Source organism: Rhinatrema bivittatum, chromosome 9, assembly GCF_901001135.1.
Source record: "Rhinatrema bivittatum chromosome 9, aRhiBiv1.1, whole genome shotgun sequence".
Lineage (NCBI taxonomy): Eukaryota > Metazoa > Chordata > Amphibia > Gymnophiona > Rhinatrematidae > Rhinatrema > Rhinatrema bivittatum.
In genome coordinates, this window is record NC_042623.1 from 119,344,391 (window position 1) to 119,370,590 (window position 26,200).

Genomic DNA, 26,200 nt, shown 5'->3' on the forward strand with positions numbered 1-26,200 from the left:
GCAAAAAGGGAAGGCCCCCGTGTGCCACGATCGGCAGGCCTGGGGCTTCATCTTCACTGCGAACGGAGCCTGTGCTGTGGGATGTGCTCTGTTCACGGCATGCCGGGGTCTCCGCTGCTATTTTCTGCTCAAGGCAAAAATGGAAGGCCCCCATGTGCCGTGAACGGCGCGCCAGGCCTTCATCTTCACCGCAAACGGCGCGCCAGGCCTTCATCTTCACTGCAAACGGCGCGCCAGGCCTTCATCTTCGCCGCGAACGGCATGGGTCCTGCGGCATACCGGTGAGAGAGAATGTGTGTCAGGGAGGGGAGGGTGAGAGAGAGCATGAGGGGGGGGGGGGATGCCGGTGAGAGAGAATGTGTGTCAGGGAGGGGAGGGTGAGAGAGAGCAGGAGGGTGTGAGAGAGAGCATGGGGGGGGGGGGGATGCCGGTGAGAGAGAATGTGTGTGTCAGAGAGGGGATTGATAGAGAGCATGGTTGGTGAGAGGGGGGTGGGGAGGGTGTGAGAGAGAGCATGGGAGGTAACAGAGGGTGGATGGGGGGATACTTGAGTGTGGGTTTCAGAGAGAGCGAGCCTATATGAGGAGAGGGGGATGCCGGTGAATGTGTGGGGGAGAGAGGAGAGGGGGTGTGGGGGAGTGCGAGAGACAGTTTGGTTGGTAAGAGGGGGAGTGTGCGGGATGCTTGAGTGTGAGTTTCATAGAGGGAGCCTATATGAGGGGATGTGTGTGTGTGCAAGAGAGTGAGGGAGCCTGTACTAGGGTGTGTGTATGTGAAAGGGACACTCTTACAGTGAATTTCTAGGGAAATTCTGCTCAAAACAAGAGCAGATATGCCAATAAAAAGGCTCACCGCCCGGGTGGCAGAAATTTTTTTTTAATGTAGCCAAATAAAGAGTTTGAGCGAGGGTCAGTGCTGACCCCCGTTTCAACTCAGGGCCACCTTGACCAGTGGCCCTGACTCCCCTAAAATAGAAAAATATGTTTAAATTATGTGCATAGTGGTGGCAGCAACCCCCTGAAGTCAAAGCCCCCCGAAGGGACTCAGTACCAACCCCCCAGGCCCCAGCTCCCCAACATCACACACACTACCAACCCCCACCTTCCTGCCCCCCCCCCCAAAGTGTCTCAGTACCACCTCAAACCCCATCCCCCCATCACTCACTAACACCCCTGGCCCCCCAGAAGCTACTTAATACCACTTCCACAGCCCCCCTGACATCATACACTACCACTCCATCCTCCAGTCCCCAAAGTGATTCAATTCAAATCCCCATCTCCCATGCCCCCCAAAGTGACTCACTATCACCCCCTATTCCCCCAGTCCCCTGACATCACTCACTACTAAGCCCCCCAAAAACAAATGTAAAAAATGTTCAGCACCCCACCACCACCCTCCTGCACCCTCCCCCAACTTCTGTCCCCTCCAGAACTGCCCTACCTTAAAATGGATCTCACATCAGGGCCAGATGCACCCTTGCACCCGACCCCGTCAGCATCATTTTCAAAAATAGCGCTGACCTGATTGTGCCCTAGCCATTTATTTATTTATTTATTTATTTATTTATTTATTTAGCGCTTTTCTATACCAACATTCAAGATAAACATCTCATCATGCTGGTTTACATTTAACAGGGGGGTGAAAAAAATAAATAAATTAATTAACAAACTGTAGCAAGTGAAAAGAAAAAAACTCTGAAGTTACAATAAAACAGGGGAGATTCGAAACTGGGAGGAGGAAAGTCTAAAGGAATTTAACATAGAGAGCAATTATTTACAATGTTCTAGGGGAGATATCCTCATGTGAGACAGATGGTGGCATCGCTGGTAATCTCAATGTAAGGGGACCCCCAAAGCTTTAGCAGAATGGCCGCACTGTGAGTCAGAGGTCTCCATCCAGACCCTGCCTTTATGTGTGAGCTCAGTGGACCGTAGGTGTGTAAGCGCAGTGCACCACTCCCCATTGGGAGGTATCTGTGTGTTAACAAAACTCCCGTGCCCTTGTGACACAGGGATCGTTGAGAATCAGCCTTAGCACAGAGCTGAGGGAGCAGGGGGTCTCTTCTCGTGAAGGACGCTTGGCGGGTCTGTCCCTCCATGTGTCTGGGGTAAGGTTAGGGATCAGACTCAGGGAGCTGAATCTTTTTTTATGTTGTTTTTGGGGGGGTTGGGGTGTTGGTAGTGAGAGATTGGATGGTAGAGGGGGTGGGGGTTGGTAGTGTGTGATGTCAGGGGGGCCAAGGGGGTAAGTCAGAATTTAAGCAGTGAGTTGGCACTGAACTGCTATACATGTATTATTTTATTTTTTATTTTATAAATATATGCATGGAGATTTTACACAAAAAATTTAAGTAGCACTTACCCTGGGTAAGTCACTTTTTATGTGTGTATGTCCACAAAATTTTCTAACATATGTGTGAGTGAAATCACCAGTTTTACCAATTAGTCCATCAGTTTTACCAGTTCTTCTTTAGGTCATCGAGACCCTCCTGGTTATTTAGCCTGAACTCCCACATTCACTCAGACCTCCCACCCAATCAGTACTTCACAATAAAGACATTTAATATCACTTACACCAGATGCATAGGTGAAAATATATGCAAGTAAGTTGACAAATCTATGGAGGTAGTTAGAAAAAAACTGAAAGGAGCAGCTACAAAGGTAAAAAGTGTGCAAGAGGCGTGGACATTGTTAAAAAATACCATCCTAGAAGCAGAGCCAGATGTATTCCACACATTAAGAAAGGTGGAAGAAAGGCAAAATGATTACCGGCATGATTAAAAGGTGAGGTAAAAGAAACTATTTTAGCCAAAAGATCTTCATTTAAAAATTGGAAGAAGGATCCAACAGAAGAAAATAGGATAATGCATAAGCGTTGGCAAGTTAAATATAAGACATTGATAAGACACACTAAGAGAGAATTTGAAAAGAAGTTGGCCGTAGAGGCAAACACTCACAGTAAAAACATTTTTAAATATATCTGAAGCAGAAAGCCTGTGAGGGAGTCAGTTGGACCGTTAGATGATCGAGGGGTTAAAGGGGCACTTAGAGAAGATAAGACCATCGTGGAAAGATTAAACGATGTCTTTGCTTCGGTGTTTACTGAAGAGGTTGTTGGGGAGATACCCGTCCCAGAGAAGATTTTCATGGTTAATGATTCAGATGGACTGAACCAAATCACGGTGAACCTAGATGAGGTAGGCCTGATTGACAAACTGAAGAGTAGTAAATCACCTGGACCGGATGGTATGCACCCCAGGGTTCTGAAGGATCTAAAAAATATAATTTCAGATCTATTAGTACAAATTTGTAACCTATCATTAAAATCATCCATTGTACCTGAAGACTGGAGGGTGGCTAATATAACCACAATATTTAAAAAGGGCTCCAGGAGCGATCCAGGAAACTAACTACAGACCAGTTAGCCTGACTTCAGTGCCAGGAAATATAGTGGAAAGTGTTCTAAATAGCAAAATCACAGAACATATAGAAAGACATGATTTAATGGAACAAAATCAGCATGGCTTTACCCAAGGCAAGTCTTGCCTCACAAATCTGCTTCACTTTTTTGAAGGAGTTAATAAACATGTAGATAAAGGTGAACCAGTAGATGTAGTGTATTTGGATTTTCAGAAGGTGTTTGACAAAGTTCCTCATGAGAGGCTTCTAGGTAAAGTAAAAAGTCATGGGATAGGTGGCAATGTCCTTTCATGGATTACAAACTGGCTAAAAGAAAGGAAACAGAGAGTAAGATTAAATGGTCAATTTTCTCAGTGGAGGGGAGTGGGCAGTGGAATGCCTCACGGATCTGTATTGGGACCCGTGCTTTCAATATATTTATAAATGATCTGGAAAGGAATACAAGTGAGGTAATCAAATTTGCAGATGATACAAAATTATTCAGAGTAGTTAAATCACAAGCGGATTTTGATAAATTGCAGGAAGACCTTGTGAGACTGGAAAATTGGGCATCCAAATGGCAGATGAAATTTAATGTGGATAAGTGCAAGGTGATGCATAGAGGGAAAAATAACCCATGCTATAGTTACACAATGTTAGGTTTCATATTAGAAGCTACCACCCAAGAAAGAGACCTAGACGTCATAGTGGATAACACATTGAAATCGTCGGTTCAGTGTGCTGTGGCAGTCAAAAAAGCAAACAGAATGCTGGGAATTATTAGAAAGGGAATGGTGAATAAAACGGAAAATGTCATAATGCCTCTGTATCGCTCCATGGTGAGACAGCACCTTGATTCTGTGTTCAATTCTGGTCACCGCATCTCAAAAAAGATATAGTTGCGATGGAGAAGGTACAAAGAAGGGTGACCAAAATAATAAAGGGGATGGAACAGCTCCCCTATGAGGAAAGACTAAAGAGGTTAGGATTGTTCAGCTTGGAGAAGAGACGGCTGAGGGGGGATATGATAGATGTGTTTAAAATTATGAGAGGTCTAGAAAGGGTAAATGTGAATTGGTTATTTACTCTTTTGGATAATAAAAGGACTAGGGGGCACTCCATGAAGTTAGCATGTGGCACCTTTAAAACTAATCGGGGAAAGTTCTTTTTCACTCAACACACATTTAAACTCTGGAATTTGTTGCCAGAGGATGTGGTTAGTGCAGTTAGTGTAGCTGGGTTTAAAAAAGGATTGGATAAGTTCTTGGAGAAGAAGTCCATTACCTGCTATTAATTAAGTTGACTTAGAAAATAGCCACTGCTATTACTAGCAACAGTAACTTGTGATAGACTAAGTTTTTGGGTAATTGCCAGGTTCTTATGACCTTGATTGGTTACTGTTGGAGACAGGATGCAGGGCTTGATGGACCCTTGGTCTGACCCAGTATGGCATGTTCTTATGTTCAAAGGAGTTACGTGCATAAATGAAGCATATTATCATAGCAATTTCAAAAGCCCATTTTTTTGAGTAAAGTGCATTTACACCTGTAAAACCCAATTTTAAGTGTAAATGCTTTTTAAAAGCAGGCCCTACACATGTAAGTCTCTTATAAAATAGCAATTTACATGCATAAATGTTGACCCTGCCCTGGAACACTCCTAGACTGCCCCCTTTTAAATGCATATATTTACACAAGAACCCTTAATTACACATGAATGTTTGAGGTTTATAAAATAGCATATACATGAGTACATGCTATTTATGTACTTACATACTAAAATTTGTATGTATCATTTAAAATTCACCTTTAGATCTGTGGGAGCACTATTTTTTTTATACCCTATCCTAAACTATGGAAGGGCAGGTAACACATTTTTTTAATAAATAGTATGCCAGATTGAAAATGGGTACTTAATCTGCTGTTCCTCCCTTCTTCCCTCCCTCACACATATATATTTTTTAAAAGGCTTGTTTTCAGAATTGTTTACTGCACTTAAATTTAGCAGAGTTGTAAAGAAATGTGGGCAATTGTGACACAATTGGAATTGTGATTGCAGCATTAATCGCATTGTCAGACTTGCACTCAGGAAAGGGCTTGTAACCAGTCTAACCTGCTTTCATACTTGATATGCATGGACCATGGCAAAGGGGTAAGAAAGCAGAACAAACCATCCTTGTTCATAGCCCTTCTATTTCCTGCTTAAGCAAAATATGTTATATGCAAGACTGTGATTTAAATTGATTTGCTTAAGTTTTCATTGGAGTGATTTTACCTGCAACAGTAGATATAGCAAAGGTCATGCTGATCTTGGAGAACCTGTGAGAGTGCATAAAGTATAACATGTGCAGCGTGGAAAGCCTTGATATGTTTAGATCTGATGGCAAGTTGGTACACTGAATTAAAGTTAGGAGCCGGCAGGGTTCTGATTTAGGAGGTATCTCACAACTTACCTGTGAACCACAAAGACTGTGCATTGAGATTAATAAGTACCAATTAATAGTGTGTAGTTAGGCTGAGGAGGAGAGCTTTGAGGTAAAACATTGATCAATTCTTGTAATTGTGCTGAGAGTCTCAGTGTACTATAAACTGCAGTAGAGAGAGGATGCCTTAACAAACTGCAGCCAGCAATTACTTGCAAAGTTAAATGGTGACAAAGTTAAATTATGTTGCAGTTCTTTCTAAGTTTAAATATCAACCAAAAGAACTTGTGAAAGATGAAGGTATGAAGCCTGTCTCCCTAGAGAATCCCCAGCGTATTGCAGATGCAACTATAATGGATATCCCAGTGACTAAATCAGACCTGGCTGCACTAATTAAAGAACTTCAATTGCTCAGATTGTGGGCCTGCAGAAAGGACCCTGAAAATCTAAAAGACAGAGTTGAGCTAAATGAGCTACACATAGGGAAGCAAATGGACAGTTTAGCTCATTTTTACCAAGAAATCATAGTTTTGGAATAGAAACTGCAGGTCTTTAAAGATAAACATGAGGATTTAAAAAAACAAGCAATGGAGATCACGTGCGAGAATCCTGGGAGCTCTAGAAAAGGGAGATGGGGAACATGTATTTGTGATTGTCACAGATATTTACCTGCTGGTAGTAAGCAATGAGTCAGGCTGTATTCTCAAACTGGACAGAGCTCATCATGCATTTGGAGGGCAGTCACACAAAGATTATCGATTAAGGCCCATTACGTCTGCTTTCATCATTTTCAGGATAAACTGGTTTTACTTAGCAAAGGATAAGAGAGTCATTTTTGTACAGAGGTAACATTTTTCCAGATCTGGGTCATTCCATCTTGCAAAAGAGAAGAAGTGTATCTCCTCTGATTACTTGGCTGAGATCCAAGAAGGTTAAATATAGCTGTAGATTTCCTTTTGCTCTGACTTTCAATTTGGGAAATAAAGAATACTGTCTGACCACTGTGATTGACTATTTGAATACATTCGATAAGCTATCAGGAGATAAAAAAGATGAGATGGATCTAGAGCTGGGTATGACTTGGAAGGAGTTAGAGCCAAGAGACAGAGACTTTCAACTAGAGAAGATATGACAAAAGAGAAGATCTGAGCATGGAATTCCTATTGGGGAATGAACCAGCCTAAAGGAACTCATTCTAGAAACTAATATATTAGCTTTATAACATGGTAAATAATGGCAGATAAAGACCAAAACGGTCCATCTATTCTGCATGGCAAGGTTTTTTTTAGGATAGTAGCTAGTTACATAGCATACTGAATAGAGATCAGTGCTACTTAATAGTTAGCCTTGGAGTGGGGGGAGGGGATTGCTATCTTAAATTACACTAAGTAAAAATGGTGTAAATGTGGAAGGAAATGTTTTACATAGTAAAAAGAGAAGGTCAGGAAACAACTTAGAGAATAGCCACTGCCATTAGCAATGGTAACATGGAATAGACTTAGTTTTTGGGTACTTGCCAGGTTCTTATGGCCTGGATTGGCCACTGTTGGAAACAGGATGCTGGGCTTGATGGACCCTTGGTCTGACCCAGTATGGCATTTTCTTATGTTCTTATGTTCTTAACTATGATAAGTATATGATCAATTTATTCAATATAAATAAAAAATTAAAAATTAAAAAAAATTATAGATAGAAGATGATACCTTTATTATTGGACTAAGTAATTTCTTGACTAGTTTTATTTATTTATTTATCGAGTTTTATATACCGTCGTTCGGTATCGCCATCACAATGGTTTACGAAGGATCGCTTTCCACAAAACATAAAGACATGCAGCAGAGTAATTTGACAATTTTATGCTAGTAAATATTCTTTCTAAGAGTCATTCGGGTATAATTATGTATAATTTGTAATAGTCATTTAAGGGTAGTGTCATTCGGAGTTTCGATAGGCTTTAGTGAACAACCATGTTTTTAGTTCTTTTTTGAAGGTTTTTAGGTTTTGTTGAGTTCTCAGTTCTGTTGGGAGGGAGTTCCAAAGTTCAGGGCTTCCTAGGGATATGGCTCTTTTCCAAGTAAAGATGAGTTTGTGACATGATGAAGGGACTTTTTGTAGGCCTTTGTTCGCTGATCGGAGATTTCTTTTTGGTGCGTGGAGTTTTATAGATGCACTGAGCCAGTTTGTTTGTTTTTCGTATATTATTTTGTGAATTATGGATAGAATCTTATAGTCAATCCTATATTTTATTGGAAGCCAGTGTAGTGAGATGAGGGTTGGAGTAATGTGATCGAATTTTCTTGTTCCTGTGAGTATTCTGGCAGCTGTATTTTGTAGGATTTGGAGAGGTCGGATGGTGGTGAGCGGTAAGTTGAAGAGCAGAGAGTTGGAGTAATCTAGGTTGGAGAAGATGAGTAGTTGGAGTACTGTTCTGAAATCATTGTATGATAGGAATGGTTTTAGGTGACGTAATGTTAGGAGTTTGTGATATCCGTCTTTGATTTTTAAAGTGATGTGGTTCTTGAATGAAAGTTCCTTGTCAATTATAACTCCAAGGTTGCATGCGTGTGTGACAGGGGAGATTGTTGAATTGTAATTCATTATGTTGAGAGGTGGCGTGTGTATGGGATTGTTTTTTTTGTCCAGTATGATTATTTCAGTTTTATCAATGTTTAGTATGAGTCTCATGTTATTTAGCAGTTGCTTTATTTTTGTGAGGTAGTTGGCTGTTTTTTTGTAGGTGTCTTCTAGTGAATTTTGTATTGGGATGAGTATTTGGATGTCGTCAGCGTATATGAAGTGATTGAGTTTCATCTTAGCGTGGAGGTGGCAGATCGGAAGAAGATAAATGTTGAAAAGCGTGGCAGTTTTAAGAGATAATACTCTCTTCTTCAAGTCAGAAATGTTTTTGTTTACTAGGGGTTCTATGGATGTTAAGTCATTAGTTGGTGGGTAAATAAAATGTATATAGTAACAAGAAAGGGAAGAATTTGAATTTGCTGAATAATATTGATTTTTAATGCCTATAATATCTGGACAGGGGAGGAAGGAAGGTGGTAGTGAGATAGTCTCTGGTAAGGTGGGAGTTGTGTTATCGGTTAATTTCTTGGATTATATTGTCACAGGTCACTGCTGAGACCCTGCATAATCATCTGACAGTTCTCAGCAATACACTGCAGGTACAACTTAAACAGGTAATACTCACACTTTGGGTAAACTTAATTCCAGTCAATATATCCATTCCATGTCAGTTGACAAGAGTTCCTCTCGGTCTCATGGCCATTTATAAGCTGGGAACACCTTCCAGGTATTCCAGAATTCCTTTGGAACCACTGAGGACCAATAAATCCCTAGGGTTGGGGTTCAGATCTGGGCTGAACTATACATTCAAAGCTTCTCAGCCTGCTTAGCTCTAAAACAACAACCTTTTCTGAGGCTCTTGAGCAGAGCACACATACTCCTGGCAGAGCAGACCTTCGTTCAAGTCCAGCCACAACATTTATTGCCCTAACAGATACATTGGTAATTCCCTGTAGGCCAGCAAAATTTCCCAGGACTGTGCAGAACCTACTTCCCAACCATACTCTTGCAAGTTAAAAAAAAAATCCCTAACCAATGGCTATGGGCATCTCTGTATCAGGATAATTTGGAAGTTTCCAGTAGGTCAGCCCAATTCCCTCGGGCAGTATAAAAACCATTTCCTAGCTGTACTTTTGCAAACTCAAAATCCCTAACAGATGGCTGCAGGCATCTTTGCTTCTGGGTCTCGGTGCATTCTCCCCTGACTCCCTACCTAGTTCTACTATAAGGCAGTGTTTTTTCCTTTAAAAGACACAATTGTTGTTTGTTCTGGAAAACCCAATAAAATTGTTTAAACATAAAAGACACACTGACTCCAAGCAACAGTTTTATAATTAGCTTCAGGTGTGTGTCCCAATTATTAACACACCTTTCTGTGGCTATTATCATCACCCTATTTGGTTCTCTGCCAAAGATTTCCAAACTATATTTCCCAGCAACCTATGCTTCCTGTTTGTTCTGAATTTATCATCCCTTAGTCAATTCTTGTTCACTTTTTCTTTCTGAATTAAGGCAATGTTCTCTTTGGGATGCCCTTTAGAACTTACTCTATCTTCTGAAGAACGTAACTGCCATGTATCTTCAAGCAGCTTCTGTCTGTATGAAACCCGTGTTTCATCACAATATATTGTAAGTTGCAAAGCTTTGGGGGAATGAAATGGGTTGATGGTTAAATGGTAAGTGGCGTTATTGGGTAAGGAGGTGATCCTTCTTGGGCTTGCCTATATTTATTAGGGGGATATTTGGGGTGGGGGGGGGTTGTTAAGGATTTACATGATTTTAGATACAATGTTGGCAGTATACCTCTGGAAATCAAAATTCTTTAGGAAGTGGACAGATCTTGGGTAACACAGAAACAGAAGCATGGCAGCAGAAAATGACCATATGGCCCATCCAGCCTGTCCATCTGTCCAATTAATTTAGCATTATAATTCTCATCACTTCCTTAGAGATCCCCTGTTTTTATCCCATGCTTTCTTGAATTGAGATCTCAGAAAAGAGATATAATTTGGTCTGATCATTCACCAGTGAAAATTGTAAACTGCTTCAATTTCAGTCTCTGAAGTAAAAAATGCTGGTCCCTAGACCTGTTTATCTGAAATAATCCAAACTGCAATGAAGCTGTCAGACAGGATATAATTGATTATTTTTTTTTATCAGAGCAAGTATCCAAGTATGACAAAGCATATAATTTGGAATGCAGCAAAAGCTGTGATTAATGAAAACTTAATTTTGCTTAAAACCTTGCTTTCCAGATCCAGTAAAAAGGAGGAATTACAGCTGAGAGATCTAAGGGCTCTGGAGAGCCTGAATGTGGTTCCCTTCTAGTAAAGTGAGAGGGAGACTTGTACAAGTGCAAGAGAAGCCACATCATATTCTGGGTAGGATAGTTGAGTATAACCTCAAAGAATTAAAACAAAGACTCTATTTGCAGGGTAATAAGGCTGATAAGTTCTTAGCTCATCAGCTGAAAAAAGAATTGGCAGAGAGGATAGTCAAGCAACATCTAAGTGAAAATGGCTCAATAGGGATGTGCATTCATTTTTAATGAATGCCACAAAAGTAACAAATGAGGCCATTTTTGATTTGTTCCAAATGGAATGAACTGAAAATAGCCTCCTATGAAAATACCTGAAAATGTGGGGGTATTTATGTATTGGTGGCATATTAAAAACAACAAATGGGCTTCTTTAGCTATGGTTTGGCCTTCTTGCCCAAAAGGTTACAGGGCATGACATCAGGGCTTAGCATCAAGACCTGACAGTGAAGCCTGGGCCACGCATGAACATATTACACCTGTGCTGGAATATCTGCATTGGCTCTCCATATCTTACCAAATTCAATATAAGTTAGCTACAATTTACATTTTGTTATCCATAATATTTACTCCCCTTGGATCACATCCATTCTTAAAATTCATACTCCTATTAGACCATTAAGATCCTATTCTCAATCACTTCTTCTAAAGCTATCTATTTAGAAGAAACCCAAGAATGTACATTTTTCATCTGCAGGTCCACTTCTATGGAATTCTCTCTCCAACGAGTTAAGAAACTTCAATGAAAAATATATTTTTCAAGAAAGCTTTAAAAACGTATTTGTTTAAGAAAGTCTTCCCGAATCAGGCAGACATAACATAATCACCACAAACCTTCTTTAACTATACATGCGGACAGGTTTTTGTTTCTTTACTATTTTTTACAATGTTATTTCATTTTAGATTTTATTTCATTTTATTTTATTATTATCTTAAATTCTTGGCAAGTCTTTTTCATGTTTTATTTATGTATTACCAATTATGTATTTATTGTACTCCTCCCTGAATGTAGAAAGAGCAGATAATAAATGTTTTAAATAAATAAATAAATAGGCTATGATGCCAGGGTCTAGGCCCAGTACTATGGCCAAGTTATAATGCCAGGGCTTGAACAGGCCTGGTACCAAGACCTAGACCTAGGCACCAGAGCCTGGCATGAAGGCCTGGACATGGCACAGAGGCCTAGGCATAAAGTGGGCCTGGCCTGGCACCATGGCCCTACACTGAGGCCGAGTCCCAACACCAAGTTCTAGGCCCAGTCCAGGTCCAGTACCAAGGCATAGGCCCAGCCTGGTCCCAGCACCATGGCTTAGGCCAGGCCCAGCACTAGGATCAGGAGCAAAGGCCCAGTCCTGGCACAGATGCTTAGGCCCAGTCCAGGTCTGGCCTTGAGCACTGGTCCCAGTGCCAGAGCCTAGTGCCAAGGTCTAAGCCCTGGCACCAGGGTCTGGAGTTGAAGTCTAGCCTAGTGCAGGGCCCCAACCTAGCATTGAGGTCTGGGCCTGGCTGAGGCCAGTCCTGATGCAGAAGCCTAAGTCCAGTCCAAGCCCAGTGCCTGGGCCCTGCATAGAGGCTTTGTCCCATTGCCAAGGCTTAGGGTCTGTCCAAACCTAGCACCAAAGCTTAGGATAGGCTCAGCACCAAGGCCTAGACTAGGTCCACTACGCTGGGCCCAGCATCAAGTCCTACTGTTGTGTCCATCGGTCGCAGATGGCTGAGACCGCTCTGCTTTACCTCTTTTCTTCCTTTTTCTCCCTCTTTGGGCAAGATGGCTTCCTCTGGTGCCGAGTGCTGAGGGCCTCAGCGTCTCCAATCTAGCATGGGCGTTCTATTCTCCCATGCTCATTCCCGTGGCCTCCTAGGGCGCGCGCGCGCCCATCTCCTACGCTCAAATACATGTCGTGGCAGGAACCTTGGGGACGTTCCTACCGCATGACATCAATACCTCCGGGTATATCAAGCCTACGCTTCGCTACCACCTTTGAGTTAGCAAGGACTTCGGTTTAGCTACTCTGACCACTCTAAGCTGCACGCTTAGACGCAGCTTTCACTCCAAGGGCCTCGCTCCTCTAGAACAGTGGTCCCCAACCCTGTCCTGGGGGCCTACCAGCCAGTCGGGTTTTCAGGATAACCACAATGAGTATGCATGAGAGAAAATTTGCATGTTATGGAGGCAGTGCATGCAAATTTTCTCTCATGCATATTCATTGTTGGTATCCTGAAAACCCGACTGGCTGGTGGGCCCCCAGGACAGGGTTGGGGACCACTGCTCTAGAAGCTCTAGAAACCCGCTCCTCTGGGGTCTCTCACTTCCATCTCCCTTCGGGGCCTCTACTAATTAGACAACCGCTCCTCGGGGGTCTTCTCTCTCTTCTCCATTTCAGGATCTCATACTATCAGGTACTCGCTCCTCAAGGGCTTACCGGTCTATGTATCCTGCACCACAGACCTTCAGTCCCACCATCTCATCATCAGGAAGACGCCTACACTCCTGTGAGTACCTCTGCGATCCGGTGCTCCAACTCTACCCATCAGCCGCGGCGTTACTCGCACTGTGGGCTCCTGCCTATCATGAACATCTGGGTGAGATTCTACGTCCAAGCCTGTTGAACGTATTGGCACCTCGTGGATCTCAGTGCCTTACCTTCCTGCTCTACACCATCTATCTACAGCAGTACAATAAAGCCTTCCATCCAGTTCTGTGTTTGCTATCTGAGTTCAGCCTATCGCTGTGGGTCCCCACGGGGCCCCTCCCCGTGGGCAGTGTCATCTCCACAGCAACCAAGGGTCCACAATGCCACAAACACAACACCTACGACAGACCCAGCACTGAGCCATGTTCCTGGAGCAAAGGCCTAGGCCTAGTAAGAGTCTGTCCTGGCAGAAAGGTTCTCCACTAAGGCCTCTTTCCAGCTTTGATGGGCCAGGTCTATGTCTGTGCCAGGTCTATGTCTGTGCCCATTGCCAAGACATAGACCTGGCCAGCACTAGGCCCTAGTAATGAAGACTAGTCTCAGTGTAAAGGCCTAGGCCCAGGCTAGAAAGGTACCTTGCTACAGGCTCAGCACCAAGGCCTGGGCCCAGCACAGAGACTTTGTCCCTGTACCAGGACCCAGTGCAAAGGCATTGACTCTGGTACTGAAGTCTGACATTGAGGTCTAGTCCTGGTGCCAGCACTGAGGCCACAGCCCAGTCCAGTCCTAGTACTGAGGCCTGAGCCTGGTCTGGGCCTGGTGCTAAACCAAGGCCCAATCCAGACAAGGTCACAAAGCCTGGCGCTGAGGCCTGATCCTGGTGCTGAATCCTTCACCAGAACTTGGGCCTGGTACAGAGGCCTGTACCCAGCACCATGGCCAAGGCCTAGGCCTGCTCTGCCCCAATGCCTATGCTTGGGCCAGGCTGGGCCCCAATAAATTGGCCTTGGCTGGGCCCAGCATCAAAATCTATGGACTAGGGACCACCATTTAAGCCTAGCCTCAGCATCGATATCTCAGCTCAGGAAGGCCTAGGCTGGGGTGTCCAATGCTCCTACCCATGTCATGATGCCTGAAAAATGATGCTGTCTGCCTGGAGAATGGTGTCAGAGTGACAACACTTCATTGCTTTCTCTGGAGCAGACCTCTCTTTTATTGTTTTGGCCATAGAAATGTATACTACAAAATGGCACTGGCTGCATTGGAGAAAGTCACCAAATTGACACTTTGCATCTTCCCCAGGCAGATGGTGCCATATTTCAAGTGCTGGAATGTGGGTGGGAGTGACTGGTCATCACTCTTGCCCTGAACACTAGAGCTGGAAAGGGAGCAAGAGGGTGAAAGGGTGGGAATTCCCTAGGCCCTATCCTTTTCAAGGCCCTATCCTGACTCATTCTGAACAGAATCCAAGGCTAGGCCCTTGCCCAGGCCTCAGTGCAGAGGCTAAACCATGGAACTGGAACTAGGCCTTAACTCAGGCTTAGATTAGTGCTATGCCTCAGCATTGGGTTTGGCCCAGGGCTAGGCCTTGGCACCAGGCCTGGCTAAGAGCTAGATCTTGGCAACAGAACTAGGCTTAAGTGTCGGGCCCTGTATGGGGCAGTTGTTTGCCCCAGGAAGGCCAACCAGGGCCCCTGGAGACCTGTTTTTTTTTTGGGGGGGGTGGGGGGGAGGGGAGGGTAAGCAGTTGGGCTTTTTTTGGTTTTTTGGGGGTGGGAGTGTTTAATGTTTTTTTTTTTCAGTTTAGCAAATGAACTGAACCAAAAAAACATTTAATAAACCAAATTTAAATGAAAAAAAAGCCAAAACTAGAAAACAAAACAAACCCAAAATTTTAGGGCTACATATCCATATGGCTCCGTACTTTTGAAGAATAAGGATATTTGTGAGGCTTTTGCTTCATATTATAAAAGCCTGTACACCTCAAATATATTTTAACAGAGACAGGCAATTTAAGTTTTCCTAGAAGATATGCTTCTTATAAAGCTAAATAGGTATGACGCGGAGTCCCTACTTCCTAGAGGAAAGGATTTCTTCTCTGAAGGTGAAGTGGGCAATATAGACTTCATGTAAGGAGAAAAGTCTGGATAAAGATGGGTTTGGTCATGCTCCAATATCATATTGCCAAAATTGGCACAAGTTTTTATTGAAGTATTGTTGGGGGTCCAACTTCTTAGCTCAAGTTAATAGTAAATGTCATATTTACTTCTAAGGAGAATATGGACTCAAGATTATAGTGAGCAATGATGGAAAAATTTTCGCTAAAATCTTAGCTAAGAGGATAAAATATATCATCCTCCAATTGATTCATTAGGATCAGACATATTTTGAAGTAGAGAGACAGGGTGAAGACAATGTGAGAAGAACCATCTTATTCACATGGCCAAGCAGGACAAATTGGATACACTCTTATTAACACCAGATGCTGAAAAAGCTTTGGGCCATGTAGAAAGGGGCCATGTAAAAAAGCTGGGGCTTGAGATAAATTTTCTGAAATGGGTTAAAGGTATGTACCAAGAACCAAAAGCACAGGTAAAGGTAAATGGTTGCTCCTCTACATCTTTTACCTTAGAGGAACTCGGCAGAGATGCCTGCTTTCCCTGTTGCCTTTTGCTATGATATTGGAGCCTTTAGCTGCCAATATTAGGACTGACAATAATATTGAGGGTATCACTTTTCATGAAGGGACTGAGCATAAGATCGGTCTGTTTGCAGATGATAATCTGCTTTATGTTAGGAATCCAGTAAGTTTGTGGCATGTCATCATGTGGACAAGAGGTGTATGGCAACTAAGGCTACAGAAGCAATGTTTCTAAAACAGAAGTACTAGAGATAAAGATAGGGACTGAAGATAAATTTGAAATATTGAAAAGTTTTCCCATTAAATGGGCTGGTACAGCCAGAAGATATCTAGGAGTCTACATTTCTTGTTACCCAAACAACCTATATTCCTTAGATTGCATATCTCTTCTGCAAAGGATTTGGTAGTCTGGGCTCCTTATTCAATCTCATGGATGGGAAGAATAGCTACAATAAAGATGAATATTATGTCAAGAATCCTGTATCTTTTCAATAAGTTATCATTTAAAATCCCGGAATCTTTTTTTTGCCAATATTGAAATTCGCACTCTCCAAGTTTATATAGACCAGCAAAAGGCATGGCATAATTTTTAATATTTTAACCTACCAGAGAGTTCTAGGAGGACTGTACCTGTCTAATTTTCAGGTCTGTAGAAAAGCAGTACTTTTAAAAAACATTATTACTGGTATGGAAGTCCAGAAGATAAAGAGTAAATCTTGAAAAGGAATGTGCTAAGGAAAATGGATTGTGCTTGTCTCTTTGGGTGTCAACAAAAGCTCATATTAGGATCTGTAATCAGGGATCAGATATTCAGCACCACTTAGCTGGATAAGTTTTGATTGAAGGGTCAGAGGCTAGCTCCTTTGTAATCTGAGACCTGCAAATTCAGATCTATTGTTCTTCTGAGAGAATACTAGTGGGGAGAGATGCCTTGATAAAGGAAATTTAGAGAGAAAAGAACTTTGCAAGGCAGCATCCTTTTCTGACTACAGAGATAACCAGTTATTTTTTGCTACCTCTGGGTTCCACAGGAGTTTCAAACCCCCCCCCCCCCCCCCCCCCCCCCCGCTTTAGGTTTATGCTGTGCACAATTAAAGGACAAAAATATATACCGTATTTGCCGGCGTATAGAACGCAGTGGCGTATAAGACACACCCTCTTTTTTATACACATTTTTAGGTAAAAAAATAATTTTCTATATTTTTTGAATTTCCATAATAATTTACTGAACTGAGGATTATAGCAAGGCTAGTGCTCAATATTTAGAGGGAAGAAATATTGATAGACTGTCTGAGAGTTATAGAAATACTGGACATCGATATGTAGATCAGAGAAATTTGACTCAAGACACCTGGGATAGTGAGACCAACGATCAATACATAAACCTTAGGGATTCTGATCATTTTCGGGTGGATTGTAGAAAAGTCAGGAGTCTTTGGGATAACAACAATGAAGTTTACACAAAGGCAGAAAAAGACTGTGATCAAGATTATGAGGATTACAAAAAAGTTAGGAGTCAATATATGGACTGTAGAGACTGGTACAGAGATTAAGAGAACTGTAAGAAAGCAGTAGATCAATGCTCAGACCAGTGTTCTAGGGACTGTAGGAAAGAAGAGATCTCTAGGAAAAACAGCGATTTGGAAAAAGACCAGGAGGATTATAGGACTATCAGGAGTCAGGATTATGGTCTCTGGATTTTAGATCGAGGTTATCAAAACCGTAGGGAAACTGAAAATCAATATATTAATGGCAGGAATGTAGATCAAGATTATGAAGATTGTATGAAAGTCAGAAGCCAGTTTATCTAGTGCAGGAATACAGATCACAATTATGAAGATTATAGGAAATTTGACAGTCAGCATGTGGACTACAAATACAAGGACCAAGAAGAGAGAAAATCAGAAGGGCAAGGCTTGACTACATCTAATTTTAAATACCGAATGATGTTCCTGAAACAACAGACGGAGACTTTCAGAAGTTGGATTTTCATTGGGGGGAGTGACGCAGTGGCGTTGGGATGTGCGAGGGCGCACCGGCCAATGGGGGAGTGAGGATGCAGGGAATCAAAATTTATAGCGTCCAGTAGGGGGGGAGTGACGCGGTGGCATCGGGGAGCGAGGGCACACCGGCCAATCGGGTGGTGCGCCCTCGCTCCCCGACACCACCGCGTCACTCCCCCCCCCCCCCCCACCCACACTGGATGCTGTAAATTTTGATTACCAACGCATAGGACACACTCCTTATTTTTCACCTTTCAGTGGGAAAATGTGCGTCCTATAAGCCAGCAAATACGGTAAATAAAAAATGCAGGGTTTTTTCCCAGGGCGCTCAGTATCTAAGTACAAGTTCAGAATTTATATCTTGAGATTTTTTCTTGTTGCAAGTTTATTTAATGCTTAACTATCTGCAATTACACTGTTCATTGTTATATTTATTGATGGGTTAGCTTCAGTGTTGATTACACTGCTGTTTATTTCTGTTAACCTGCACTCTAACGACCCAATTTTAAAAGGGCCATGTGCATAACCAACGTTACGCGCCGACATGCCGGGCCCTGCAAAAGGGGCAGTCCGAGGGCGTGGTCTGGGTGGGGAGAGGCATGGCGGGGGTGGGCCAGGACAGAGCAATTTGTTGCTGTCCATGGGAAGTGCATGCCAGCAGCCGGCCGGCAAACGGATATTACTTCTGCTCCCAGGGAGCAGTAAGTATTAAAATTAAAAATTTAGGGATAGGTAGGGTTAGGTTAGGGGCCAGGGAGGAGAGGGCAAGAGGTAGGAAGGGTAGGGTTAGGGATAGGAAAGTTTCCTTCCAGTCTGCTTCTTATTTGGAGTGGACTGAGAAGGAACTGGGGGAGGCCCGAGTGCATCGCCATACATATTTTTCTAATATAGGAAAAGCAGGCGCACTCAGACATGAAAATCTGAGGGGACACTACATTCAAGCCAGAACTTATGGCCTTGACAACTGCTTCAATTACTTCTGGATCCAAATAGCCCTTTCGCAACCTCATGTCCATCCATAAGACCACTGCAAATATTACAAAACTCTGCGGCTAGAGTTCTCACAGGCAAAACGAAAAGGGATCACATTACAGATACACTAGCGGAACTACATTGGCTACCAAACGAGCAAAGAGTTCAATTCAAAGCACTGTGCACCATACACAAACTGATCCATGACGAAAAAGCAGAATGGCTGAACACAGCACTACGAGTACATGTACCACATAGAAATTTAAGATCGGCAAACAAAGATCTCTTAACTATTCCGTCAGTAAAAACGGCAAGACTAACCCAGGTAAGGGAGCGAGCACTATCACTGGCTGGTCCCATGTTATGGAACACTATGCCTTTAGAACTAAGACTACAGAGAAATTTCAAACTGTTTAAAATAAATCTGAAAACCTGGCTTTTCAAACAAGCCTTTTACAAAGAGAACGGTGAAAATAAGTAAGATATAGCTGGCAGCATGCACCCAACACATAATCTCCAGGTGCCTACCTGGAAATTATTCTTATCACACTGATAATCGTAAAACAATTGAAAAGTTTAGAATGAATCATATGTGCTTCACCCATGAGACATGTACCAATAGGTAATATATATCATTAATCAATTAGTCTTTAAACAATTTTATGTTACCGGACATTACTGGCACCTTTTTTGTAAAGTACTAACCATTTACTATTATATGTCCCTCTTTGTAAACTGTTATGATAGGGAGGAGGACTAGCCTAGTAGTTCGAGCTGTGGACTACAAATCAAGAGACCAGGGTTTGAGTCCCGCTGTTGCTCCTTGTGACCTTGGGCAAGTCACTTTACCCTCCATTATCTCTGGTACAAACTTAGATTATAAGTCTTCTGGGGTTAGGGAAATATCTACAGTAGCTGAACATAAACTGATGTGATATGTCAGTATATAATAAATAACTTGATGATGGTATAGAAAAAATTTTAAATAAATAAATCTGATGCATCTAGTTGGTATATGACAATTTGTCTTTCTTTCTTCTTTCTCCTATTTACCCAGAAATCTTAGTCTTTCCTAATGGTCATTTCTGGTACCTTGCAATAATGTGATGTTGTGACCACTGACTTTTGTTCACATCTGGCCTAGATCACACTGGTTGATACTATTTATTTTACTAAGCAGTTTCATTTCTTCCTATAGTACTCTTTAGATTCCTGAAAAAAGCTTTTGCATTGAAAGGTAGTGACTGAACTTTAGCATTAAAAGGTTCCGACTGACTTTTTCTATCAGTCAGTCTTTTCCACTTTCAGCCTGGGCCTCCTCGGGGCCCTCATTCCCCAGGGCTATGATAAACTGGCTCATCATCTGGAGAAATAGACATGTACCTTTTTCTTTCTCCTCCATCTCACCTATCTCATCCAGCTCATTGTTTAATAATCCAATGAGGAAATAATGGGTTTTTGCTTTGCCAAATTCCTCTTCTGAGATTTTTGCAAATCTACATATTTTAGAAAGAGCTTCTTTGTTGCACTGAGTTAAGCACTTACTAAATTCATCTTGCAAACTTTCAATAACCATTTTTACTTTTTTTTTCAAGTACAAACTATACTTTGACTGGAAAAGCCCCTTTGAACTAATCAGTCTATCATGCATTTATTCCTGTAAGTTGCTACCACCAGTCAGTTTTTCTCCAAGTTTCTCTTGTGGGCCTGCACTGTTCTTCCATATCAGCTTGCATGCAGCCCTTCCTGTTGCCATGGATCACTGACCCTCCTGGAAGGGGGTTTATGAAACTGAGTTTGTTTAACAAGTGACCTTCCTTGGCTCTCACATTAATTACTTATTGGGTATGATTCTGGAATTTTTTCTTAGATCTTTATATAAGCATATAGACAATATTTTGGCTTCCTTTTTATGGAAGAATAAGCCTTCTAAAATTGCACTAGTCAGATTGAAAATGGTTAAGGAATGGGGTGGTGTGAACTTTCCACATGTTTATAATTATCATTGGGCTTTTTGTTTTGCAGCAGGTTCTGTATTGGTTCTCTGACCAGTTGTATATTAATTTCTCTCTTTCCTGGTTAGCTCTAGAAAAGGCGCTAATCAGTCCTTTCCCTTTTCTATTATTGCCAAAAGATTCTTTATTGTGTCTAGGTAAGTCCTCTCCCATCATTGTTTCTGCTGCACACATTTTGAATACTTTAGATGGTTTTCTTCCTACTGACCTCCTTGAGTGGTCAGGATCCAACCTTACTTCTTTGTGGTTCAATCCACACATACTTGTGGATAAACATCCTCTTAATTGGAAGATCTAGCAGTCCTGTGGGATTTGGTTTGTATCTCAAGTAATACAAGATGTTAAGTTCCTATCATTTAAAGATTTGAGTTCTGTGTTCTTACTTCCTCCCACACAAAGATTTTGGTGAGTTCAATTGTATAATGTTCTGTGTTCTAATGGTTTTATCTCCCCTGATATGACTGCTCTTTCCAGAGTTATTACTTGTTATCGCACCATGGCTGTTAATGGCCATTTAGTCTCTGCCATTTATAAATGGCTTGAAAATAATTTTTTCCCTCAATGCATTGGCACTGAGACACATTTGGGAATCTGATCTGCAAATTGCCCCATTAGCATCTCAATGGGAAATATATTGACGTTCAATGGTCAGAATGTCTCTAACATCTGCCATTACTCAATCTATGTATTTTGTATCTCATAAGACTCCATGGAAATTGTTCAAAGCGTGTCCCTTAAATTCTAATCACTGTTGGTCCTGTGCAGCAGATGATGCAGCTCTTTCTCATATGATATTTGACTGTCCTTTGGTTAAGAAGTATTGGGAAGCAGTTTGGGAGAGAATCTCTGACTCTCTTCCTATATCAATCCCTGTTTCATATAAATTAATAATTTAAAAGTCATCTGCTCTGGGTAATTTCCCTCCCTCTTTTTCATAAGAAATTGCTTGATTTCCTTCTTACTACAATGCTGCAACAGATCTTATCAAATTGGAAAAACTAGTCATTATTGAATATTCATTTTTGATGGAATACAGTCTGTTTATACTATTAATATGAGAAGGTACCCACTCTCAAATATTGTAGACTTGCTTCTTGGTTACATATATAGGGCCCTATTGAATGATTTTTATGTATTTCATAGTCACCTCTTACTTTTTCGGTTTTAATTGTGTTATCTGCAAATCAGCTCTGTGGCTTATGTGTATAATTGATTTTCTATAGTTCATCATACTGCTTTTGTTTGTTTCAAATGGCTCCCTTTATATAAGTTTTGGAAGTTGTATGGCTTCTCTTTCTTGTCCTCACGGTGATGTCATTTTGTTCTGGTTATGTTTAACATGTTCTTTCCTTAATAAGAAAATTAATACATATATTAAACTCAAAAACCAAGTGACCTTCCTCAGTATGCAAGTTCTAATCTACTCCATCCTCATTGCCAATTTTTGTTGTATTCCCAAAGGAATTACCCTCAGTGTGTCACAGGTTGTGAAAACACAATCGTTATTTTCTGTAACAAAAGTCACTAGGAAGACACTACCAGTACAGTGACAATTTCTGAGCCTTGTGGCATGTGCAAGCATATATTTACTTCACGGAGCTATGTAATAATAAACTACAAATCGATTCAATATACATTCCTTTAAGTGATCCTTTTTTACCTAATCACGTCCTTAACTGTGAAAACACAACTAGTTACCTGTAACAAAATACAAGAGGCAGGCATAACTCTTGCAGTTACAAGTTCTGGGCCCGGTGGTCTTTGCTGGCATCACATCTATTTTGCCCCACCAGAAACAAGGATTCTTCCAGTTGCTTCCCCCTGAGTTTAACCGGGTAGCCAGTAGTGGTATTTTGCTTTTTATTGCTGTACCAATTTGACCCAGATACTGTCCCTGGCTGCTGTCTGTTTGATTTTATTTTTATTTGTTATATTGGGTGGCAAACTCTCTTTCCAATTCCCCACACAATAGTTCATCTTACACACAATAGGTGGTTTTAGCTAAGACCTATGTAAACCTCGGACTAGTAAGACCAATAAAGACCAGCTTTAAGAGTCAAAACAGTGAGAAGTTTATTATGGAGAAAGGCGTGGGTTTCTCCAGGAGCAGCAAGCAATACAAAGCAAGTGATGCAAGGCTCAAATCTACTCAGTGATCTATCGGGCGTGCATAGCATTATAAAGGGTTACCTTCAGCCATTCAACAGGTGTCTGCATTTACCTGCCTCTTATCCCTTGTCCAATTAATAAATTTGTGCATGTGGGTACGTGCTGGTTACTGAGGGCAGATGCCCTTGCAGTTGTTTCCAAGATATGAGTCCAGTTAAGTATCGTTTTCTCAGGTCTGACATCACTTGAGCTGGCTATCAGTCCACTAGGTTTTGTTTTGTGCTGGCTATTCATACACCTAACAATTGTGCCACATATACACCAAACATTTTCACTGTCAGGATAATACCAGGGTGATGTATAGGAATGTGTGTATGTGTAGGCCTATTGCTGCATCACTCAGCATCCTGGGTATAAGAACATAAGATTTGCCATAATAGGTCAGACCAAAGGTCCATCAAGCCCAGTATTCTGTTTCCAGCAAGTACCTGGAAGGATTCCTGAAGGTCAATAAATTACATGCTGCTTATCCCAGGGATAAGCAGTGGATTTCCCCAAGTCCAGTTTAATAATGGTTTACGGATTTTTCTTCTAAATCTTTTTTAAACCCATCTTTTACCATATCCTCTGGCAATGAATTCCAGAGTTTAATTATGCATTGAGTAAAACAATATTTTCTCCTACTTGTCTTAAATGTATCACCTAGTATCTTCATTGAATGTCCCCTGGTCTTTGTACTTTTTGAAAGGGTAAACAACCAATTTGCACTAACCCGTTCCACTCTACTCATAATTTTATAGACTTCTACCATATCTCCCCTCAACTGTCTCTTCTCCAAGCTAAAGAGCTCCAGCCTCTTTAGCCTTTTCTCATAGGAACTTGTTCCATCCCCTTTATCATTTTGGTCACCATTCTCTGTACATTTTCTAACTCTGCTATATATTTTTTGAGATGCAATGACCAAAACTTCACACAATACTCAAGATGCAGTCATATTATAAAGAGATATAGAGAGGCATTATGATATTCTCTGTTTTATTCTCCATTCCTTTCCTAATAATTATTAGCATTCTATTTACTTTCTTAGCCACCACCACCACCACACACCGAGCAGAGGATTTGAACATATCTGCAATGATGCCTAGATCCTATTCCTAGGTGGTGACTCCCAATGTAGAACCTTGCATTGTGTAACTATAATTTTGGGTTGCTCTTCCCTACATACATCACTTTGCACTTGTCCACATTAAATGTCATCTGCCATTTATATGCCTAATCTCCCAGTCTCACAAGGTTCTCTTGCAATTTCTCACAATCCTCTTGTGACTTAACAATTTTGAATGATTTTAAATCATCAGTAAATTTGATCACCTCACTCATCATTCCCATCTCTAGGTCATTTATAAATATGTTAAATAGCAGTGATCCTAATACATATTCCTTCATTATTCACTTTTCTCCATTGAGAAAACTGACCATTTAGCCCTAATCTCTGTTTTATATCTTTTAACTAGTTCTCAATCCACAACAGATCACTGCTTTCTAATAACTTTATTATTTCCTCGTCTCTCATGAGAAACTTTGTCAAACTCTTTCTGAAAATCCAGATTCACTATATCAATTGGCTCAGCTTTCCCCACATGTTTATTCACACCTTCAAAAAAATGTAGCAAATTGGTGAGGTAAGACTCTTCTTCGCTAAATCCATGTTGGCTCTGTCACATTAAACTATGTCTATCTATATGTTCAGTAATTTTGTTCTTTAGAATAGTTTCAACCATTTTTCCCAGCATTGACATCAGGCTAACCAGTCTGTGGTTTCCAGGATCATCTCTGGAACCCTTTTTAAAAACCAGTATTACATTTGCCACCCTCCAATCTTCAGATACTGAAGCTGATTTTAAGGATAGTTTACAGATTACTGACAGTAGGTCTGCAATTTCTTTTTTCAGTTATTTCAGCACTCTGGGATGTATTCCATCTGGTTCGGGTGATTTGCTACTCTTTAATTTGTCAATTTGCCCTAGTATATCTTCTAGGTTCATTGAGATTGGAGGTTGGACCAGCTATGAGGCAAGGGTCAGCCATGGGGAGCAGCTCTCCCTCAGATGACATAGCCAGCCTGACAGGGATATTCCTCTGATGATGTGATTGCAGTCAAATGACTGTGTAAGAGATCAGGACAACTCCTGCCATTACACTAGAAGCATGGAATGCTGGCTTTCCATCCCCAATAAGGTGCATTGGTACCCCATAGGCCTAGCTGACCATTTCACATATAACTTCTGATAGCCTGTCTAGGTGTATCTGCTAAGCTCATTAATACTATAATAAACCAAAAATTTGAAGGCATGCAGTCTTAGTATTGACTTAGATTGTAAGCCCTCTGGGGATAGGGAAATACCTACAATACCTGAATGTAATCCGCTTTGATATGCTGAAAAAAAGTTCAAAAAGCGAAATATAGAAAAATCTAAATAAATAGTAGTAACTACAAACATGTATGATGCTACTGAATCCCTGTCACATGGCAAAGAAGCTTTATGGATACATAATATAATGATAGAAATGAAGTATACTCACCCACAGCCAGCTTTTTTCATATGTCCTCCTGAAATTGTTGAAAGAGGGTGGATTGTAGCAAAATAAAAGAATCATGGCAGCAGCCAAGGTTCCTGACTCCATATTCAGAATGTTTATGTGCACATCACAGACTATTTGAAAGTTTAGGGAATGAAACTGCTGTTGATTTTAAAACCCCATTTCTCTTTCACAAGGTAATGCCAACTTAACATGTGTGGAATCAATAGCATGTATTACATTCAGGGTTGGTTTTAGGCATAGGTAACAAAGGCATGTGCCTAAGGCACCAAGTTCTGCAGGCACCCCATAGTATGCTTTAATTTCTATAGGCAAAAGTCCCCAAACCCGTTCCTTTGCCTGTGGGCGCCATAATTTTAAATTCATCCCTGATCACATTAGATAGATCAGCTATGACATAAAAGTCGCTTTTAAAGTCCTGCCATGCTTTTTCTCATTAGCAAGAAATATATAATACCAAGTGTGACTTTGCAGAGTTGAAGTATTTGACTGAAATATCTCTAAAGGGTTGACCATTCCATTCCACCTACTAAAACAAAGTAAAAAAAGCCAGAGGCTAGAAAATGAAGCAAATTCAAAAGTATGACCTGGGCAGGTATGGCATAATACATGTCTGTCAGAGGATTCAGGTTTTGACTGATGATCTCGTATAAAGCCATGATAGCACTGGAGCTCAACCTATATCTGTAAATTACTCACTCCTCATGAAGTCCAAGCAGAATAGCCTTCAG

General features: G+C 41.3%; 1 protein-coding gene and 1 long non-coding RNA gene across 7 annotated transcripts in view; one reads left to right on the plus strand and one right to left on the minus strand.

Moving 5' to 3' along the window:
* The window catches only part of TAFA2 (TAFA chemokine like family member 2), a 505,302-nt gene that overhangs the window by 310,095 nt on the left and 169,007 nt on the right, over positions 1–26,200 (minus strand). The window lies entirely within an intron of this gene.
* On the plus strand, positions 5,492–10,772 carry LOC115099295. Of its 2 annotated transcripts, XR_003858736.1 has the most exons (4): positions 5,492–5,549; positions 8,943–9,011; positions 9,910–10,026; positions 10,653–10,772. It is a non-coding gene; the product is annotated as an uncharacterized LOC115099295 (long non-coding RNA). The 2 variants fall into 2 exon arrangements; XR_003858737.1 differs by lacking the exon at positions 9,910–10,026.